Source organism: Marmota monax, unplaced genomic scaffold, assembly GCF_021218885.2.
Source record: "Marmota monax isolate L192 unplaced genomic scaffold, Marmota_monax_Labrador192_F-V1.1 WCK01_AAM20220418_F8-fsc00245, whole genome shotgun sequence".
In the NCBI taxonomy this organism is placed as follows: Eukaryota; Metazoa; Chordata; class Mammalia; order Rodentia; family Sciuridae; genus Marmota; species Marmota monax.
In genome coordinates this window covers 654,729-675,555 of record NW_026693895.1, presented here as the reverse complement: position 1 = coordinate 675,555, position 20,827 = coordinate 654,729, and the positions used below count along the sequence as shown (strand labels likewise).

General features: G+C 54.2%; 1 long non-coding RNA gene across 1 annotated transcript in view; it reads left to right on the top strand.

Moving 5' to 3' along the window:
* LOC124105601 (uncharacterized) overlaps positions 1-20,827 on the top strand; it is an 80,475-nt gene that overhangs the window by 41,760 nt on the left and 17,888 nt on the right. Inside the window, exon 2 of the long non-coding RNA XR_006855793.2 lies at positions 6,470-19,268. This is a non-coding gene — a long non-coding RNA (uncharacterized LOC124105601). The remainder of the gene's footprint in view (positions 1-6,469; positions 19,269-20,827) is intronic.

Here is a 20,827-nt window from a genome sequence, read left to right as displayed (position 1 = left end):
CATGAAGAGGCGTCTGTGCTCCCCGGGAGGCTCATTAACCATTTCATCTTTGGATGGCTTTTAAGACTTCAGAAAGCAGTCTGCCCACCTGGCCTCTGAGGCACACGGGAGCTAAAAGCCACCTGGGCACCTGAAGCCTGGGGTTTCTTCCCGGCTTTACCTGTCTATCAAAACTCCTCACTTGATCTTTGAAAGCAGAATTTAAATTCCCTCTTCCTCTCCAAGACTCCCCCACTGAATTAATGGCTGTTGGTGCACTTCTCCAAGTGTAAAGCAAAATTTTCAGTTTGAGTTTTTTTTTCTTTTTTTTAAATTAAAAAAAAAAAACCTTCTCGTCTGGGAATACAGTTGACGAAAATTTCAACAACTAAAATTAGACATCGACTTTCATATCTGGACAGACTGTAAACAAATGTGAATGTTCCACACGAGACTTTGCATCTTGTTAAAATGATGGGGGTTCAAGGCAGACTCGGGTCTTCTTTTTGCCTTCTCATGCTTTGTGTGTGTGTGTGTGTGTACTCGCGCACGTGTATGAGGGTCTTATTTTGTTCGCCTTCAAAATCAGATACTCCAGGACAAAACCTTAGGATGGGGTTGATGTTTCTGCTTATCTAATCTTTGTTTTCACAAATAAATACAAATAACTCAAACTGAAACTTGATGGCTTTGGTGATAATAAATTAGCAGCCACGGGGAAATTTTCTTCATTTTAATGTTTCTTTCACAACCCACATTTAGTTTCGGTAGGAAAATTATTAACCTTTTCGACAGAGGCTGAAACACGGGTGCAGGACTGGCTGTAGAAGGGTTGGCAGGTTGGGTTCTGTTTTGAGAGGCTGCTGTACACAGCTTTTTTCTCTTTCTGTCTCTTGCTTCTCTTTTCTTTCTTGAGTAATTGCTTTCTTTGACAGCGATGGACATGACTTAAAAAATTCCTCATCTGCTCTCTGTTTCAACGTGGGCATATTTGATGGTGTTTGTCTTTTGGTTTTTTAATGTGGGGACCGAGGATTTCTATTTCCTATTCTCTTCACTGTTTGGATTTGCGAAAGAGGAAGTGTCCTTTGTCTCCCTATTTTTTTCTGCATTCCAGTCCAGGCTGTGAGTCCCCCACCCCCGGTTTTAAAAAGCCCACCCAGCTGCGTTTCATGGAGGGCAGAGGGCTCTTGTCAGCAGCAGCCCCGTGCTCCTGGCTGCCCCGGGGATTGGTCGCATGTCAGGGTCCATCAGACTCAAGCAGGTCTGCCGGTTTAGGCTTGTCCTGAAGGGCCCATGGCCCCAGGCTTGCGTGGAAGGCTTTGGGGTAGGGGGTGGCGCTCCCCTGTCCCAGGGCTGTCCCGTTCTGGAGGGGATGCGAGGGAGAGGGGTCACGATCATGCCAATCCTGAAGCACACACAGGGGCAGAGCCTGGGCAGGAGGGGCAGGAGGGGCTGGAGGTCCAGGAAGGCAGTTTCTGTTTTAGATGTCCACCCAACTGGGCAGCCACACCTGCAGGCCCGGCCGGGGTGCCTCCCTGTGTCAGGCAAGCCTGTGCTCCGTGCACTGGGTCCCCTGCCTGTGGGGCTGTTCCTGCCTTTGCCAAGGTGAGCTTGGAAACTGAGGAAGGCTCATGTCATCCGTGACAGGAGTGTGCCCTGCCAGTGTGTCGCGGGTGTTTTTTTTTTTTTTTTCTCTTCTTCTTTCTTCTTTTTCTCATACTTCCTGTATGAGGTTAGCTTTTTAAAATGATAAACAAACTATGTTTTTTTTCAACTTTTTTTTTTTTGGCCCAGTTGCTGCCTGTGCTCTTAGGAGCATTTTGTGGGTGTCCTCCCTCTGCATACGGGTGCTGTGTGTGTAGAGCTCAGGGGCTGTGGGCTTTGCACCCCCCTCCCCCATGGCAGCAAGATCCTACCCTCACATGATGCCAGTGGACATCATCGGGGCTCAGGTGTTCTCATGGCCTCATGAGCTGAGGGGGTGAAGCAGTCTGGGGCTGGGTGAGCCTTGTGAGGCTGGAGGGACCTTTGATCTGGGGGGGCACTAGGGAGCAGGTTTGCCACCCCCTGGGGCTCAGTATCCAGAAAGGAGGTTATCACCCTAGGCCACCCCAAGACTCATTCAAAGTCCTGGAGGCTTCAAGCTGCTGCTGGATCTCCCCTCCCACTCTGGGGACTCTGGAGAGAGCCATCCAGTTAAGTTTTGCTTACCAGGAACCTAAGCAGGTGCAGTCACTGTGGTCAGTAGGGACTGAGCCTAGGGACAGTGGCTACAATGGTGACCTCCCTCTCGTAGTGCTTGCCTCTGTCTGACTCACCCGGGGAAGTGGAAACATGCACCTTTGGACCCCACCCCCTCCATTTCCAATGAGAAGACTCAGAGAAGCCTGAGAATCTGCATTGCTCACACGCGCAGGCACCTATGTGCTAGGTGGCACTGAGCCCCGGGTGACGGGGAGGCCCCACGGAGTCTGTGTGTCGTCCACATTCTCCCCAAGGGGTGGATCCCTCCTGTGTCCTCACACAACCTTGGGGGTAAGGCCAGCCTTCCAGAGGCCCTTTGCATTTCTTAGTAACTGTCCAGCAAGGTCATCTGTAATTTTGGCCTTTTGCTATGTCAACCACACTATATCTGCTGAAATGTCTATGACATTTAGCTCTTTGAAAAATGGGTTTTATGGAGCCAATACAGTGGCCAAGGTGAGGGTCCTCTTCAGGACTAGACCAGAAAATAACCTAGTGAGGGAGGCCCTTGGGTCGTGACCTCCATCCATTTCTACCTTGGGTATAAACTGAGGGACCTGTTAGAGTATCTCTCTGTTCCAAGGTCTTCTGCATGGTCCTTGGGGGCCAGCTGTGGCGTCCTCTGTGAGCTCTTGATCACCCCAGGTGGCTGCAGGACTTGGTGACCAGGATGCTGGATTGCAAGATGTGTGTCACCCTTGACCTGCTGGCTGTGGGACTCCTTGTGCCTCAGGATAATCCTGACAGCCCCCTCCTGAGAGAAGACTCCGGGAGGTGGGAGGTGCTCAGTGTGTGGTGGCCAAGGGCACGGGGTGTGTCGGGGCAGCCCTGGGTTGAAGCACGCTCTGCTGCCAGGGGCCTGGAAGTCCCTCCACGAGGACACAGTCTGTTTCGGAGCAATGCGTAGGTATGTCATGATGGGGGACACTTTGGAGAAATTGCTTCTCAGGTCAGATCCCTCCAAATGGCTCTGAATCCGCTTGGAGCCATGTGGATGTTGCTCTGGACACAGGATCCCCATCAGGGATATGGGCAATGCTGGTGGCTTGCTTGCTGGCCCTGACATCTCCAGCAGCTCAAAACCCTAGTCACTTGCCCAAAGAGCCATCTTGTCCCTAAAGAGAGTCCATGATGATCAACGACCTTGTTCTGAGAAATAAAAACAGGGGCCTGAGATCCACACACCTTGGTCTCACTGAGCAGGCCCTACCCTCCCCCCGACTGCTTGAAATCTCAACAAGCTGACCTGCAGCCCTGCCCCGAACAGCCCGGGGGGCCTCGATGGCCATTTTCCTATGAATTGCTGAGGCCCTTGGTGGCAAGGGGGGTAGGACAAGCTCAGGTGTGTCCTTTGCTGGGGTGGGGGGCCTGGGGGCTCTGGATTGGCCTCTCACAGGTGAGGAACTGGTTTTCACTTCCCCAGGTACTTCCTGGAAGTAGAGGCATGGAGGGGTCAACTCCAGGGACCAAGACCCTGCCCTCTGGTGTGAGGGGGAGTTGGGGTGGGCGTCTGGGCTCCCGTCGCTCGTCCCTCCTTGGACTTCCATGCCAGGACCTTTCCTCTGGTTGCTGACAGGAGCAGAAAGAGCACATTGAGGAGCTGGCTCGGAGCATGCAGAGCTGGCCTGGGCTGCGTTTCCGGCCCCTGACGAGGGCTCATATTTAGCGTGGTGTATGGCCCCCAGGCTTCCCTCAGGTCTGTGGGCAAGTGGCTTCTGCACCCGCCATGGGGAGCGCTAAGTGGGGGACCTGAGCACCAGAGACCTGCAGGAACAGCAGCACTGAGCCAAGCTGGGAGGGAGGGTGGCCGGCCTTAGGTATGTGTAACCAGAACCCTTGGGGCCTGTCCCAACTCTGGGAGGTGCTGGAGGTCTCCACCCACCCCAGTGCATAGTGGCAGGTGGAATCCATGTGAGCGATTTCCTTGGAATTGGGGCAAACCGGAAGTAGTCCCCCCTGGGTCCTCCTGGCTCCTTCAGTGACAGGTGGAGCCCTCGTGGAGTCCCCGGGAATTTCATCAATTCATGCAAAATCTCCAGACAAGGGAGAGCAGGCCTCGCATGGCGAGCTGGGTTCCAACTCTTGGCAGGTTGGGCCGCTGTCCCATGGGGACTAGCTGGCAAAAGCCCAGGTGTCCCTTCCAGCATGACCTGGGAAGGCTCCCTATTTTCCCATCTACAGGCCTTGCTTTCTTCACCTGTAAAACTGAGGGTCACCCGGGGACCTTGGGGCCTATGGCCTCTCGCTGTGACTTTAATCCATGTGCTCATGGTGGGGTGTGCCCTCTCCAGCTGCCTGGGCTGCGGCAGTTCATGCTGATCCCAGCTGCAAGGGCTGGCTGGGAAGCCTCCCCTCTCAGTGGTGGAACGGGGGGGACCAGGGTCCCCTTCCACCCATGTGGCCACTGGTGCGTCACTTACTTCCCGTTTCTCTTTGCCCACCCAGGAAGGCGCTGCTGACAAAATCCTGGGTCCGGATGCCAGGCTGTGAGCCCCACTAGAAATGCTAGCTCACCCGGCTGGGGGTGCGGCCCCCTGAGACGGTGCTGGCCTGACATGTGTGAGGCCCTGGGCTTGATCCCCAGCACAGAGAGGGGGGGGGGCAAACAGGCTCTCAGGTCATGGGACAGGGGGCCGTTTCCCTGCAGAGTCATCTAGGGTGTTCCTTCCAGAAGGGCCGGCTCCTCAACTGCCCCCGACTGCTCTCCCCATGGCCACTAGAGGCCATAAGTCCTGTAGGAACTGGTGCAGATCCACTGACTCATGTGTACACGACACTGGGGGACACTACGTGAAATTTTGAGAAATAAAAGACTGTCACAAATAGCCGCGTGTTGCCATGACCCCAGGAGAGGCTTTGCTCTCTGCGGCCTGCAGCTCAGGGAGAGGTTCTCCAGGGAGGGGGTGCACCCTGCCCTCTGCACCACACAGCTCGGCCCTGCTGCCAAAGGCCTGGTGCGACGGAGGGCTTGGCCCGCCCTCCCCCAGATGTTTGGAAAGCACACAATGCGCTGATCTGAGCCGCCTCCTTTATTTCCTAACTTCTCACGTCCCTTGTACTAGGCGGCGCATTGTGAATGAATCTCTAGGGGAAGGACCGAGCTTTTCCAAAATGCCACATCCTCCCTCCCACTTTACAGAAAATGTTGTGACATTAATGGAAGGAAATGGGGGAGGGGCGGTCCCCAGGCGTTCACAGTGAACCCTCCTGGCACCTTGGGCAGGCTGCAGGGGGAGGGGACAGCTGAGGAGCCAGGGAAGCTCAGAGTCATGCATCTCTTCTCTGGCCATCCACAGCGCTGGCCAGAGAACATTGCTGGAGAGAGTGGGCTGGCGTGGACTTGGCCACCCTCCCAGGGGAGCCCTGTTGCCAGTCCCCTCCTGGGAAAACTGCTCTCCCGAAATGCATCTGAGCACAGATCTGGCCTGTGGGGCTACTGTGGGGACCCTGGGGACATGGCACTATCTGCATTTCTGAATGTGCCCTGCTTCTGTCTTTTGGAAATACCCTTTCACTTATTTGAAAGATCTGAAAATGATCTTCTGCAAACAAGGAGGCCGACGGTGCTGGCGGCAAGCGGCGGGGCGGTTATTAATAGAGCCACAGTCTTTGGGGAGCTCAGTCCTTGCAGCCTCTGCAGCCTCCTGAGGAGGAGGGTTTCCATCTTTCCTTCTCTCCTTACCAGGGCTCCTCGGCTGAAGCTCAGGTAGCTCCTGAGTGTTGGCTGAGGCTCCTGGGAGACTCCCGTCCCCTGAGGTGGGAAGAGGAGAGGTGACACACTGAGTGAGAGTTCTATGTGACCTCTAGGGTGTCTCTGGGCCCCTGGGGAGGGGAGCTCAGTGTGTCACCCGGGCAAACTCCTGGGTGTCTCTGAAGTCCTATGCTACTCTTCAGGCAATCAACATCAGGATTCGGAGAGGAGCCTCAGGGTCCCCTGGGGGTGAGACGCAGCTGGAGAATCAGACCTGGCCTCAGCTTTTCAATAAGCAGACAGGATGGTCCCGCGCTAAGCAGTGAGCTTCTGGGGACATTTCTGGTGGCTTCTGAGTTATTTTTAGGTGGACACTGCCTGTCTCCATCACCACCTGCAGCTCTCATTGTCACTGTGTGAATAGATGCTGACCAATTCGACTCCCCGGCTCACCGTGGCATTTACAGTCTCTTCCTTTTGGTTTCCATGGAGTGACTGTCTCTCAGTGTGGTTGGCAGTGACCTGTGTTTTTCATGCATGTTTTTGTTTCAGAATAACTGGGAGACGGAACAGGAAGCTCTATGACACACTTGATCGAAAATGACACAGACTCAGAAAAACCAGGACTCAGCCCCCCAGCGCCTCTGCCTGCTGCCGGCTGGAAGGCAGGACAAGGGGTCTCCTGGGACCGGATTCTAGCTGCTGTGGACGCTCAGGGTTTCCATGTTCACTGGGATGTTTCTGCAATCTTTTGGTCATGGATGGTGCACTCGTGATGTTGTCTTATTTATCCGGCCAGTCTCTTGTGTCTTAATCCCTCTCCTTCATTAAAGCAAAACTAAAGAAAACCAAACTGTTTGCTTATTCGCTGTATGGAAACCCCAGCTGAAGGGGCCGACCCATGTCCACTGAGCTTCCCGAAGGCACAGGTGATGCTCGTCTCCACCACGTGTTCCTTACGATGTTGAGCTTGAACCTCAATTACTCAGCCATGGTTGTCCTACTTCTTAAATCTCCAGAAGGTCTCTCTAGAGTCAGCATGGCCAGGTCGACCTTTGAGAAGAACCCTGGAATCCATCTGGAAATCTCTTGCCTCGCCCACCCTGATTCTGGCTTGCACCTGTGACCCCAAGATCACCAGGAGCCTTTCAGCTGGGGATCTTGGCCTTGTCTGTGTCCTCCTCCCTGCCCCACATCCACTACCCCTTTGCTTATTCATTCCCTAAAGTTTTCTCTGGGGCCTACTGTGTGCCCATGGCTGCCGACAAGGCCCAGGTTGTGGCCAGCTCTGCCCCCACCTCCCAGCGCTGCTCACCTCCTGAGGGGTTTCGCTCAGGGAGCGCCGGACAGATCACCAGGCCTGGCTCACTGAGATGCCCTGATTCCCCAGATCCATGCCTCAGATCTGAGGCCTGGAACTGGCCCCTGAATAGTCCTCAAAGAAACAAGATGGCAGGCCAGCCTCCCCTGCCCCAGGCCACGAGCAGGACAACCCACTTCCCTGAGGATGTGCCGAGAGAGGCCACTTGTTGTCACCTCCCAGTACTGTCTCTTCATCTATAAGCAGACGTTCCAGAACAATGCTGAGTGGGTCAGCTCTTCACTTCTCCGCAAGGCTGCCATGCTGAGCCGTCTGGCCTTCTGACCAGGGTTTTGGTGGGCACTTCGAGTCCATCTCTGAGGCTGGTTGACGCTGTGGCCAGGACTGGCCAGTGTCAGCCAGGCTCTCTCCATGACACTGCCCAACAGGAAAGGTGGCCTGCGAATCGATTCGCATCAGAAACCCAAAGTTGCTCAGCTATGTTTTTAAAAAAGTTTATTTGCTTATATTCCTGGAAAATTGTGTTGTGGAGGGACGTGTCCTCAGTGGGCTGTCTCTAGCTGCTGCTTCTCAGCAGGACATTAAGAAGGCCAGATAAAGTGACTCTTAAGATCCCACTGGTCGGAGCTTCTTGGTTTTTTTTTTTTTTTCTCTACTGGTTTCATGTGACTGGATTCTACTAGAGAGGGAACAGTGCAGACGGGTGACATTAGTGTCATGGACCCCGAGTCACCCAGGCCTAGCTGGACTTACACACAAGGGGCTCCCCTGACAGGCACACTTTCTCCCAAGGGGTCACCCCTCTCCCATGTTCCAGAGCAGAACACAACAATATCCTTTGCCCTTTCCCAATCTTACCTGCTAGGGTTACGTTGGGCCTTAAAAATATGGAAGTCAAAGGCTTGAGGAGAATCACAAATAACCCCCAGAGTGTTCACAGGCCAATCAGTTCATAGGAGGATAAGAGAAAAAGCAAGAGGGTGGACCGTGCAACTCTAGGTGGTTAGGCAGTAACTCTGCCCCTGGCCAGATAGTAGAATTACTCAGGACTTACAGAAAAACATGTTTAGACCCTCAGGCCCACCTAGACCAATCCCATCAGAATTGGGGATGGGGTCAGATCTCAGTCCTTTTAACAACTTCACGGGCCATTTTGGTGCATAGCTGGAAACACCGGCCCAAGGCTGCCCTGTCCAGTGCAGTAGCCATTGGCCACAGGTGTCCTTTGAACACTTAAAACGTGGCTCCCGTGATCAAAGAGCTAAACTTTTATTTCCTTTTTTTTATTTTGGTTTAATTTAAACTTAAATATCCACATGTGGCTTGGGTCTGCCATGTAGGACAGCTCAGAAAAGAACATACGTATCACGAAAAGAGTAATAAAGAAAGTTCCGTGGGTTCGTGTGGCCTGAGGGGGCCACCAGACCTTACTGCCGTCTGAACGTGGGAGGCCTGTGGCGTGGCTCTGTTGACTTCAGAGGGACCTGCCCTCCTCTCCTGGGCCTACAGTGTGTTTTGCATCTATATTTTGCACGGGGGCTGTGTACCAGCAAGGCCAATATGCTTTCAAAGCACTGAGCCGTACGAGGAAAAGAATTGAGAATCAATCTCGACCCAGGTGCAAGGCCCAGACCCGACACCCTTTGTGTCCCCTCTGCCAGTTTGCTGTGTCTGCCTCTTTGGAGACCCAGCCTGGGAAGGGAGCTTTTCTGCTATGGGATGACTCTATTCCAAGAATCTGGGACAGTACCCGAAGAACTTTTGGGAAAACCAGGGACTAGATGTGTCACCCAGGAGAGGAGTCATGGTTTCGAGATGGGCTCAGGGAGGTGGCTCAGCAAGCTCCACCAGTTTGGGGTTACAGATGAAGAAATAGAAGTCAAAGCTGAATCATTTTCTGCTTATCACTCAGAGAGTGTCAGATTTTCTTTTTCTTTTTTTTTTTTTGTTGGAGGGAAAGCACCTGGACGACGAAAAGAGTCATACTATTTTGAATTTCAGAGCTTTCCCTTTTTCAGAGCACCTCACCCTCTTGGGCTTGTTTGGTCCTCCTAACAAGCCTCTAAGACAAGCAGGAAAGGGGCCTTTGGTGGCCAGCACCCCGAGAAGGAGCTCGACACCGTGGTAGGATGGAAGGGAGCAGGTTTGGTTGTCCGATCCCAGGCTGCACACGTGAGCTTAGGTTGTGTAACTCAAAACAAATGTACAGATTACACAGATTTTTTTTTTTAAATTTTAATTTACAGTGGGTTGTGTTTCTGAAGGAAAACAGCACTCTGCACTTGTTCTATTGGGTTGCATACCAGGTTCCTAATCCTCCAGGCGGGATTCTCTGGGGACATTCCTTCCTCGGAGGCTCCAGTGACCTACAGATTTGGTAAATATGCCTTCAGTGTCTTTCTGCAAGTTATTTAAAAATGGCAGCCAGGACAGGGCCCTGTGGGTCTCCACGAGACTCATTCCTCCCTCCTACCAGGCACAGACAGCATGACACCCTTCCCTTGGGGGTCTTCAACCTTTTCCCACGTAGAGTAGTAGCAGAGAGGGCTGTCAAACCACACCTCCAGGGGACAGCAACTGCTTATTGGTCTGACCGGCTGAGACCTCATGGTGGCCCCAGCAACCAGGGCCGTCTCCAGGGCTGACGTGGGAGTAAGGGTGGCAGGATGGATCTGATGCCACCAGCTGACCCCTGAGGATGGCTGTCCTGCCCGTGTGACCCCTCCTAGCCACACCATCATCGGGGCCATCGTGTGCACCCACACACATACAGGACACGAGAGGTTGTCAAATGCTCTACTGAAAGCAAGCCACCCTTTCTGGGGCATTCCCCCACTCGGCTGTGCTGGGGAGGCTCGTCAAAACAGGAAATGAGGTTAGCATGGAATGACTTTCTCTCAGAGAACTTGGTTGCCTCCTAGAGACCACCTCTAGCTTCCCAAAAGGCCGTGGGCCTTGCTCCGAGCCTCCCCTGGGCTTTCCTGGCCAGGCGAGGGCATCTGCTCCTCTGCGATGCTCGGGGCGGCTCCTTGGGAAAACAGTGGGAGGTCTCCTGGCTCCAGCCCCCGGCCCCCTCCCTGGCAGGCCAGCGTCCCTGAGCCGTGGGCCTGTGGGCCTGAAGTGAGACGGCACATTCTCCAGCCACAGCTGGGTGCACGCACCCGGCGCCAGGCTCACGCCTGGGCTCCCGGGTTTCAGGTGGCTCCTTCCCTCAGGGAGTTGATGGATCCAGCACGTTCCCACATTATCAGGGAGGTGGTAAGAGAAGGCTGAGCCAGGGAGGTGACGCTTCGTGGGAGCCACCCACTGTCCTTCGGCTCCACAGACGACCTTTGGCTCAGAATGTGCCAAGAGGGGAGTAACCGGGCCTGGTGGCATTCGAGTGAGCCCCACACGGTGCCCTAGCCATGGAAAGAGCGGCATCATCTCCCCCCTGCGGGGGCCTTCCCACCAGCAGCCCTGAGTGCTGAAGTGCTTCGAGCCACACTTCCCTTCATGGGGGAGAAAGGAGTCGACCTGAGGGAAGGTCTGGCCTGACCTCGACACTGGGCTGGACACTTGTCTCCAAGCACCAGGCTCAGTTGACTTTTTGGAAATGCATCCGCCCGGGCCCTGTGCTCTCACCACTGGGATCCGGATCTGCCCCTTTTCCCCACACGATGCAGCAGGACCTCAGAGGCCAGCCTGAGCGGCGGCTGCAGTGGGTCAAGTCCTGCTCCTCTCCTTCATCCCGGGGCCTGGCCGTCCTCTCCCCAGGTCTAGGGGCGCCATGTTTTCGGTGGTGCAGGCGCCTTCCTAACACCCCGGCTCCCTGGTGAGCCTCAGTTTGCTCTGGATCAGCTTTTGGTGGCTTGTAACTGCCAACCCCACAGCAGGACCCAGGGGCAGGGTTAGTGTCCTTTTGTTAGGTCAAGAAAACAGTTTTGGTGAGACCCCAGGTCATAACACTTGTGACATGGTGCCTCCTGGGTTTAGATCCAGAGGAACCCAGCCCCACGCCTCTCGTCATTATGTTGTCTCTGTACGTCGTAAAGGAAAACCCATTTTCCCTTAGAAAGGGCTGTGAGTGCTGAGTGACATTGGGAAGGGACTGTGTCACTGGGGTCAGGGGCAGGCAGACCTGGGCTCTGCAGGCCACCTGGGTCAGAAAGGCAGCAAGGGGCTGGCCCTCCCACTGCCACCAGAAGCTGCACTTCCACAGATCCTGGGGGACTTTGAGGGCACGCAGGTGCGAGGTCTGCTCCTTACTCTGGGCCCTGTGTGGGTGACAGAGAAGTGGGTTCTGCCCTCGTTCTTCCCAGGAGCTGGTCAGGGGCTGGGACAACCAGGCAGATGGAGGCTCCTGGGGTCCAGTGGGCAGCCCTGGCCCCTCAGCTCCTCAGGGAGGGGGAAGGGTCAGGAAGCCATGGAAAGAGCAGCGTAGAGCAGGCCATCACTGTCATGGGGGTGGGGAGGAAGGAGAAGGGGGACACCGTCCAGGTGGCTGCTCCCCCTCTGGCCCTCGCCCCACTCCTCCTCCCTTCTTCCAGGTGCAGGGCACAGCTCTGGAATCACTGTCCCCGGTCCCTTTGGCAAGGTGGCCAGGGACCCTGGTTTGCTGAGGATGGCCTCTTCATGGCGGCTAGACATTGACCTAGGGCCATGCCTCACTTCCTATGTCCCTGTCGTGCTCAGAGACGTCCTGGTGTGGACGCTTGGGTCCCCTCTTTGGGCCCCACATCGGCTTTGCTGTGCCATCAGGAGCTGGATCTGCAAACACCAGCTCCTAACTCGGGGAAGTGAGCCCGGCAGCCCCCGCAGTTCTGGCAGGGCCACCTCAGAAGACGCAGGGTGGACAATGGGGAGGGACAGTGTATGCACTCGGCACCTGGGTGAAGGCCCGTGGTCATGCAGGCATACATGAACGTGTGACATGGGTGTGTTGCATGTGGGGACATGGGGTGTTTGGATGGGGTGCCTGTGTGCCTACGGGGTGGCACACTGTGAGGGGGTGTGCACTGCCTGTGTGTCTTGTGTGTGGTGTGGTGTGGTTGTGCAAGGGGGACGTGAGTGGGTGTTGTGGTACAAGGGTCTGTGGCACAGGTGGACGTGTGGGCCTGGTGGGTGTGTGCAGGACTGTGCCCATGTGATGTGGGTGTGGAGTGCCCCTTGGCTGTGGGAGTCACATGATGCCTCGTGTGCTTCCTGGGCCAGGGAGGGGCAGAGGCACAGGCCACCTGTCTCCCCAGGTCTCTGCTTGACACTGCCTACAGGGAACGCCTCCCAGGCCTGCTAGCCCACGGGCACAGAGGCCCTGCTGAGTGCAGAGCCAGACACCCAGGCCTGGAGGCGAGGTGGGTGGGTGGGGCTTCCCCAGGTTGGGCCTAGCACCTTGCTGGGCCCCAGGAAGGCTGTATCCAGGTCACCACCTGGAGCCCCTTCCTCCTGCCCTGCTTAGTGACACAAGGCCCCTGTGGATGCTTCTGGCTCCAACTTCCTGTATAGCAGCCAAGATGGAGCCGGGAGCTCCCTCCTCCTGCCTCTTGGGTCACTGGCCTTCCTAAATTGCTTTCTCCTGGAGATAGGGCAGAAGAGACCAGGACCTAGCTGGTGGAAGTTATGACACGAGGAAGCTGTCCTCCAGAAGGAGGGCCCCTGCCAGCTCAGTCTTGGTCTCTCCTGCTGTGTCCCCCTGAGAAAGCACATTGGGCTTCCCTCCGTCATGGCCCCACCTCGGACATCACTCTGCTGCTGATGGGTGGAGGGTGGCTAACCCGCCCCCAGGGCCAGAGGCATCCTGCCCTCTGTTTACTCAACCCCCAGCCCTGCCACCCACCGTCACCTCTCTGGAAGGGCTTTGCTCTTGGCTGAGGACCACCCAACTGTCACAGTCACTCTCCCAGAGGCAACAATGGCCCAGGAACGTTTTTCTGAAGACATGGTAGGAGCTGGGGCCCCTCTCTTAGGGTTGTGGAGAAGGAGACGTGATAAGTTACAGGAGTTGGTCACAATGGGTCCCTGATCTGGTCTGCATGGCCTCCCCTGAGTCGCTCCAAGTCTCTGTTTTCCAAATCCACAAACTGGAGAGAACACGGCCTCCCACTCGGGCATGAGGGAGGCTGCTTGGTCTAATACCTGGTGGCCATTCTACACAGCATCCTAGTTCATAAAGACTGAGTGTGTATTAAACTATAAATATGTCAGAGAGGAGCATAGCCATGCCACCGGAGGACACTCCCAAGGGTCCTTATGACCTTCGCCATGAAATGAAAACTATCACAAGGAGGAAAAGGGGATCTAGAGAGAAGGGATAGCAGAGGTCTCAGAAGAAAGAAGGAAGGAAGGAAGGAAAGAAGGCAGGAAGGGTCAGAGAGCGAGAGAACCGAGGGACGCAGGGCCAGCCTGCCAGACTGCTGCTTCCCCTGTCTGTGACAGCAGGACACCCAGGACCCACTCCTCATCTGCAGAGCCAGACATGGTATAGGAACAGTGATTTGCTTTAATGTAAATATTTTGATGTATTTCTTTTCCTGAACTTTTAACCTTGATGGTAAACAGGGCACATACAGTAAATGAATTGTTTTTCTGAGAACTGACTTTTGAGGAAATAGGAAAAAAAAAAAAGAAAGATTTTTATTAGCTAATTATCAGTCTAGCATGTGATTGAAAACCTTCTTATTGTGCTTCTTAAGCCTGCTTCAGGAGATTTTGGGCCACTAAAAGAGAGCCTTAGTTTAATGTATGGAAATCAAAACCATGACTATGTGTTTGAGCCCAGATTCAGAGAGCAAACCTGCAGACAGAAGGGAAGTCTCCTGCCAGGTCCCTGAGACAGCAAACCATACAAGACTCCAGGTCCCAGTTTGCTGCCTGTAGAGACTCTATTCCTTCCTGGTTCCTGTCCTACCCTGACCACTTTGTTTCATGCTTATCCATTAGAGCAGGTTTTACGATAGAAGAAGGAATGTTAAGGTCCACTCTTAATGTCCAAGGGGCTGCCTTCCTTCTCCCGGCAGACGGCTGACTGGGCCAACCTTCTTCAGAGACCCTGTCTGTGCCAATCCATTGCATAAAATTATTTTGTGAACCCGGCTGCAGTGGTGCCCACCTGTAACCCCAGGGGCTCGAGAGGCTGAGGCAGGAGGATTGCAAGTTCAAAGCCAGCCTCAGCAACTTAGCAAGGTGCTAGGTAACTCAGTGAGGCCCTAAGCAACTTAGTGAGACTCTGTTTCTAAATAAAATATTGAAAAGGGCTGAGGATGTGGCCGAGTGGTTAAACACCCCTAGGTTCAATCTCTCGTACCAAAAAAAAACAAAAGGTTATTTTGTGACAATGACAGGAACCACACCAACTTGAGTCCCACTACTGACGGTTCCATTGAGAGTCTCCCTTCACCTCTGTCCTGTAATTTCTCTGTTACCTGAAGATCTGCTGCCTTGGTGTTAGATCTCTCATGTGCTTTGAAATACCTACAGGGATGAAGACACCTCGGATCCCATGTCCTGTGAAGCCCCACTGTAACAGAGCAATGCGGGGCCGGAAGGGCCCACGAGGCCAACAGCGACCTGGCCTCAGGACAAGTCTTCACTGGGTCGCCCAGGGCTTCTGCGTCTAGCAGAACCAGTCCTTTAAAGTTAAGCCAAGGACACTGGGATAAGTATCCCAGGTCTTCCAAGATGCGTGGCAATGCCAACGAAGCTTCCAGGCAAGATTTTCCTTGCAGTCTTAGAACGGGGAGGAAGGTCGCAGGAAAAATGAAATGACCCACAGGACCTTTGTTAAAGGACGGGATTGGGATAGACCACAGAATGAGTTAAGACGGGCAGCTCCTAGGAAGTCAGTCCCCAGCTCTCCCAGTCTCCATCCTTCTCTCCTCCACTTCCTTTCAGAGTAAATTAGAGAATCGGCTAAAATCCAAGTTAAGTGTGTGGTATATTTATCTGATTGACCTCCTTCTCCTCATCATATCTTATCTTCACTTGTAAATTATTAGCATCCTCCTCCTGGTCTCCAGGCACATTATTCGCACGATTTCTTTAAATGTTAGTCAGTCTCTCTGTCTCTGTCTCTGTCTCTGTCTCTCTCTCTCTCTCTCTCTCTCTCTCACACACACACACACACACACACACACACCTACACACACATACACCCCTGTCCTGCAGAAACCATAGCTACTGTGAACAGTTCATCCTCTGTCATTCACTGGGAGCTTTGGTCTAGGAAGCCGCTTCTGGTGCTACTGGTGACCACGTCCACACCACGCAAGGAGCCACTCTCCCCCGCAATATAACAAGACATCAGGTAAATCCTAAAGAATGAAATTGTGGGAAGCTGAGGCAGGAGAATGGCAAGTTTATGGCCAGCCTCTACAACTTAGAGAGGTCCTAAGCAATGTAGGGAGACCCAATGTCAAAAAATAAAAAGGGGCTGGGATGTGGCTCAATAGGTAATCAATGGTTTAGTGTGCGCGAGTTCAATCCCTGATACAGGGAAAAAAAAAAAAAAGAACTGGGTATAGATCAATGATAAAGCATCTCTGGATTCATTCCCTGGTACAAAAAAAAAGAAACTTCATTTATTTTTCTACCTATGTCCCTTCTAGTTGATAAACATTCTCGGTAGTGTTCCAACTGGTAAGTCCGGGCATCTATAAGGCTCTGTGAATCAAGTATTTTTGAGATCTATTAGGAAAAGGTGGGTTTGTTTCACCCGGAGGCTCATCATGTTACTGCAAACAACCTGAGTGGTTGGTATGATCATCTCCGATTGATCACCAATACCCCAGGCCCAAGGTGAAGTTCTGCAGCCAGAAACTAGATCAATCGGAATGCAAGCCCCCTCCCCACTGCCTCCAGGACCCCTGGGCCAAGGTGAGAAGGTGGGCCCAGCCCAGTACTTCCAGGTCCCCACGCTCTGTGCCTGCCTGTCACACGTACCCCAGCAGCGTGAGAGCTCCTTACTCTGCATCTTGAAGGAACCCTCTTCCAGAAAGACCTTCCCCTCTGGGCGGCAAGACCCAGTGACAGGCTGGTGGCCCTCCCTCCACTGCGTGAGACCTGAAGGAAATGTTACCTGGACTGGTGGAGGCAGACGTGTCTCTCCTATTTTCTGCCGGGTTTTTTTTGTTGTTGTTGTTGTTTTACTTAAAGGAGGTGAGGAACCCTGGAAAACGGGGAATCCCACTTTTTTGAAGTCATCAGCCATCAATTCTCAGAACTGTAACCACAAATCACCCAAAAGCAAAACCCTGGAGAGGAGGCATGGAGGTGGGCTGGGAATTCTGTGTGTCCCCTGAGCAAGTGCCCCTGACTCATGCCACGCTGTTGGAGAGCGCTGCCATGACCCACTGTGTCCCGGACATAGTCTGAGCTGTGTGCTTCTCTCCTTCCACAGATGGCAGAATCGGGGAGACCAAATGCAGCACGAAGAATTGTTTCAAAAACGCTTGCACCCTCTCACAAAAATGGGGAACTTGATCCCTGTGGGTCAGCTCTGTGTTTTGAAAAAAGGAAAGTAGGGGTCATTCTTTGCCCTGAAAGTTCCCACTCATTGTTGAGTAAACATCATAAATCCATCTCAGAGACAGGCTGCTGGACTCAAATTACCTCCTGCTACAATTGTAGCTTCAAGTTCTAATGCTCAACATGAATAACATTGTCCCACTCACAGGTCTGATTAATGAGACATTTTGCCAACTTCGGGGTGGAAGATCAGCTCCCAGCCCCTCCCTCTCCCCCCTGTGACTGGGTAACCATTTCAGCACATTCCCCCCCATTAAGTCCTACAGGGCAGCCGAGTGCCACAAAAACTAAAGGATATGGGACAGACACCAGGGTCTCTCTGGGCAGCCCTTACCAGCTGACAGAGGGCAGGTTTGCTCGGGTCTGCCCCAAGAAATTCAGAACATTCCATGCACACTGCGCCATTTGCCTGTGGCCATGTGGAGCCTGCAGGTCACTCCTATAGGACCATCTGCTTCCCCCGGTAGTCGTGTGTGCCCTACTTGCCTGCAAAGTGACCAAGGCCACATTTGAAAGTGTGGCAGAAAGTCACATTCAAGAGGTGACCCAAATAAGCATTTCACACCCAACCAGAGAAGAGTGGGGATTTTGTCTGATCTAGAAAGTGTCTGCTTCCACATAATTCCTGGAAGGAGCACTGATCACATGGGAGGAGCCCCACTGGGAGCCGTGGGGGTGAGGGGGGGGGGGACCCCAGGGCTTGCTGAGTCTGCCCTACAGACATGCTCTCATTTGCCATCCTCCTGAGCAGTCAAGGACATCATCTCTGGGTTTCCCAGATGATCGAGCCGTGGCTTATGGGCTGGTGGCACAGCCAGGATCTGCGCTCTGGTCTCAAGTGTGAAAGTCGCACTCACCCTCTCGCCCTGTGCCTTCCTTCTCCACACCTGTATGTGCGCACACACCCCCTACTCCCTCGTGGGCATCAGTTACATCAGTGTGGACACATCCCCAGCATGACCTGGATCTGTCCAGATTTGACGGATTGAGAAGCTACGTTTTCCATGCAATTGAGGCTTTATATAATTATTATTTCAGGTGAGTCTGATTTGTTTTTACACCAGGGTTCAGTAAGCATCTTTCTCAAGGCCACATGGTGCATATGCAGACTTTGCAGCCCCTACGGTCTCTGTGACCGTCACTCAGCTCCGCCACTGCAGCACAGAGCTGGCCACAGGCAAGACGTGCAGGAAGGAGAGTGGCTGTGTTCCAGTAAAACTTTATTTAAAAAACTGAGCGGCAGCCAGGTTTGGCCTCAGACCATAGTTTGGGACCCCAGGGCTTTCAACCCATCAAGTGTCATAGTCTGGTGTTTCAGACACTGGGTCTGTCCCGGCGGTGGCTGGGGCTAGCACCCTTGCCATCAGGGTGTGGGAGTTGCCACTGCTTAGGAAGCACTGGACGAGGAATGAGGCGGCTCTCAGCAGGGGAGGCCGGTCCATCAGAGCTGCTGGTGGGGAGTCCTTTGTGTGTGGGGACATCTGCCCAGGAGCCTTCCTTGGGAAGCCCTTGATCACACCATCGTCTTCCTTTTCTCTGCCCTCTCCACCTGTTCCCACTCAAAGGGACCCACCTGAGTTGTTTTGACCCACACAGTGTCTTATTCACCCTCCGAGCCACACTGTGGCCTCATTGGGTCATCTGCGTGGCCGTTTGGAAGGTGTGGGTAGGGCAGGGCTGCAGGGGGCTCAGTGTGTCTCCTTCCTCTTCAACCCTGCCACTGCCACCGCGCTCTGGAAGGTGCTTCTGGTCCCTTAGACCCTCCCAAACCTCGCAAGGCCAAGGCTCCCGGCTTGAGAGACTGTTGGGAAGACCTGGCTCAGGAGAACATGGGCCACACTTCAGGAGGCTGAGCTAGGTGCAGCAGGCTGGGCCAGGGATGTGCTGCCACGGCCGTGAGCCGTGACCACAGGATGTCCACGCCTGGAAGGTCAGCAGCCCCAGGGCCCCAAGTCCTCGGTGAGAAGGCAGGCTTGGCGACGCAGGGTCTCTGCTTTAGTGGAGACTGATCATTGCAGCGGCTTTGCCTGAGACCTGCCTCTTGCAGACTTTAGTTCTTTGCAGTAGAGAAATGCTGATCCCGCCTGCATCAGCCTCGGAACTTTGGGAAGAAGGCTGAGGTGTCGTCTGGGCAAGGCGCCAGGGCAGCTGGGATCTTCTGGGCTCTTCTGGGGGGAAAGGCACCAGGCAAAAGTGTGGGATTGACCACAGGACATGCTTCTCTAAGTGCAGGCCTCAGTGCCCCTCAGCCTGCCCTCCTGGGGAGCAGTGAGCAGGGGTGAGCTGAAGCCATGGGTGCAGTCTGCAAGGACCCAGAGCAGACGGCCCTGGGCAGCTGGCAGAGCTGAGCAGCCATCTGGGTGCCCATGAGCCTTATTGATAAGGAGTCTGTTTTTTCTTCCTGTAGCTGACAGCTGCTCTCCAAAGACAGAGAGTCGGGGAAACCAGGGTCAGGATCTTGGACCAGGCCTGCTCCGTTCCACCAATATGGCGAGGGTCAGAAAACAAGGCCAGGCTTGCTGTGTGCATGTGAGTATGTGTGTATATGTGTATGTGTGAGCATGTGTGTGTATGTGTATATGTGGTGTGTGTATATGTGTATGTATGTGTGTGTATGTGTGTGGTGTGTGCACTTGAGTGTGCACGTGTATGTGTGTGTATGTGTATATATGTGTATATGTGTGTGTGTGTGTATATATGAATGTATGGTGTATGCACGTGAGTGTGCATGTGTATGTACGTGTGTATGTGTGCATATGTATGTGTATGTGTGTGTTTGTGTGTGTATATGTGTGTGCGTGTGTGCATGTGAGTGTGTGCATGTGAGTGTGTGTATGTGTGTGCGAGTGTGTATGTGGGCACGTGTGAGTGTGTGCATGTGAATGTGTGTATGTGTGTGCGAGTGTGTGTATGTACATGTGTGCGTGTGTGTGCATATGTGTGTGCATGTGTGTGTGTGTATATGGCTCCCAGGAGTGATGACCAGGAAAACCCCCCTAAAGGGAATGAAAACCACAGGAGGGAGTGAGAAACGAGCAGCCCCCCGGAATCCCTGGCAGCACTGTTTGCCCCGAGGCTGCTTCTGGTCAGCAAGGCTTGTCCATGCGCCAGGATGTGCCAGTTGCCCGTTCCCTGTCACTGAATTCCCCTCCTTCTTGTTCTGGTCTCCCAAGGAGCCACTATGGAAGCACTAGCAGGGTCCTGTGGGAGACCCCCAGACCTCCAGTCCCCACCCCAGGGTGGAGGACCCTCTTGCGACCCCTCCTGTGTCCAGGCTGGCGTCAGCTCCTGCAGCCCAGCTCTGGAAAGCCCTGTGTTGGGTCCCCATCCAGAGAACAGGTCTTTCAGAGGCAGCTCTTGGGTCTGGCTGGCCCCTTCTTTTCGGGAAATCGGGCCACAGGGCGGCCCCTGCCCACCAGCCAGGCCTGGGCATTTTCTGCCTGGAGGGCTGGGTGCCCGTTTCCTTCTGAAAGTCAAGAAACTCCCGAGCCTCAGTTTCCCCAGCTCCAAAGTGAGGATGGCCCGTGGCAGTGCCATGGGCAGTGCCCAGAGGAGGCTCCCTGCTGAAGGGACAGGAGCCTGTCCGATTGTCAGGGAAGCCTGCTGTGCCTGTCCATCCAGATCAGAGGGAAGCTCGGCAAGCCACTTAAAAGGGACCTTGACTCATTTTGTGGTGACGGAATGTGCAGTTCAGGAAGTGCTTCGCAAAAACGAACTGGGCTCCACACCCCTTGTCCCTGCCTGCCACTCAGGAGGCACCGTGCTGTGGCCACGTTGCCCTGCTTGCCGCCCAGCACCGCTGCTCCGCATCAGTGGCATGGGTGGCTCTCCCAGCGCGCTCCGCCCACTGAAGGCTGGTGAGGGCCGGACTGGATGGGCCACCGACCTCTGCGCTCGTACCCTGCCCCACCCTCAGGCCAGGAACTCAGCTTCTCTGAGCCTCTGTCTCCTCGTCCTTTAAGGACGGGGAAACTGAGGCTCTGCATTGGGGCAATGCCAGAGCCCATCAGAGGCCGCTCTGGGCTGGGGTCTGGCCAACGAGGTCACGGGCACTCCACCGTCTTCCTGCCTGGAACCCGGCACCTAGC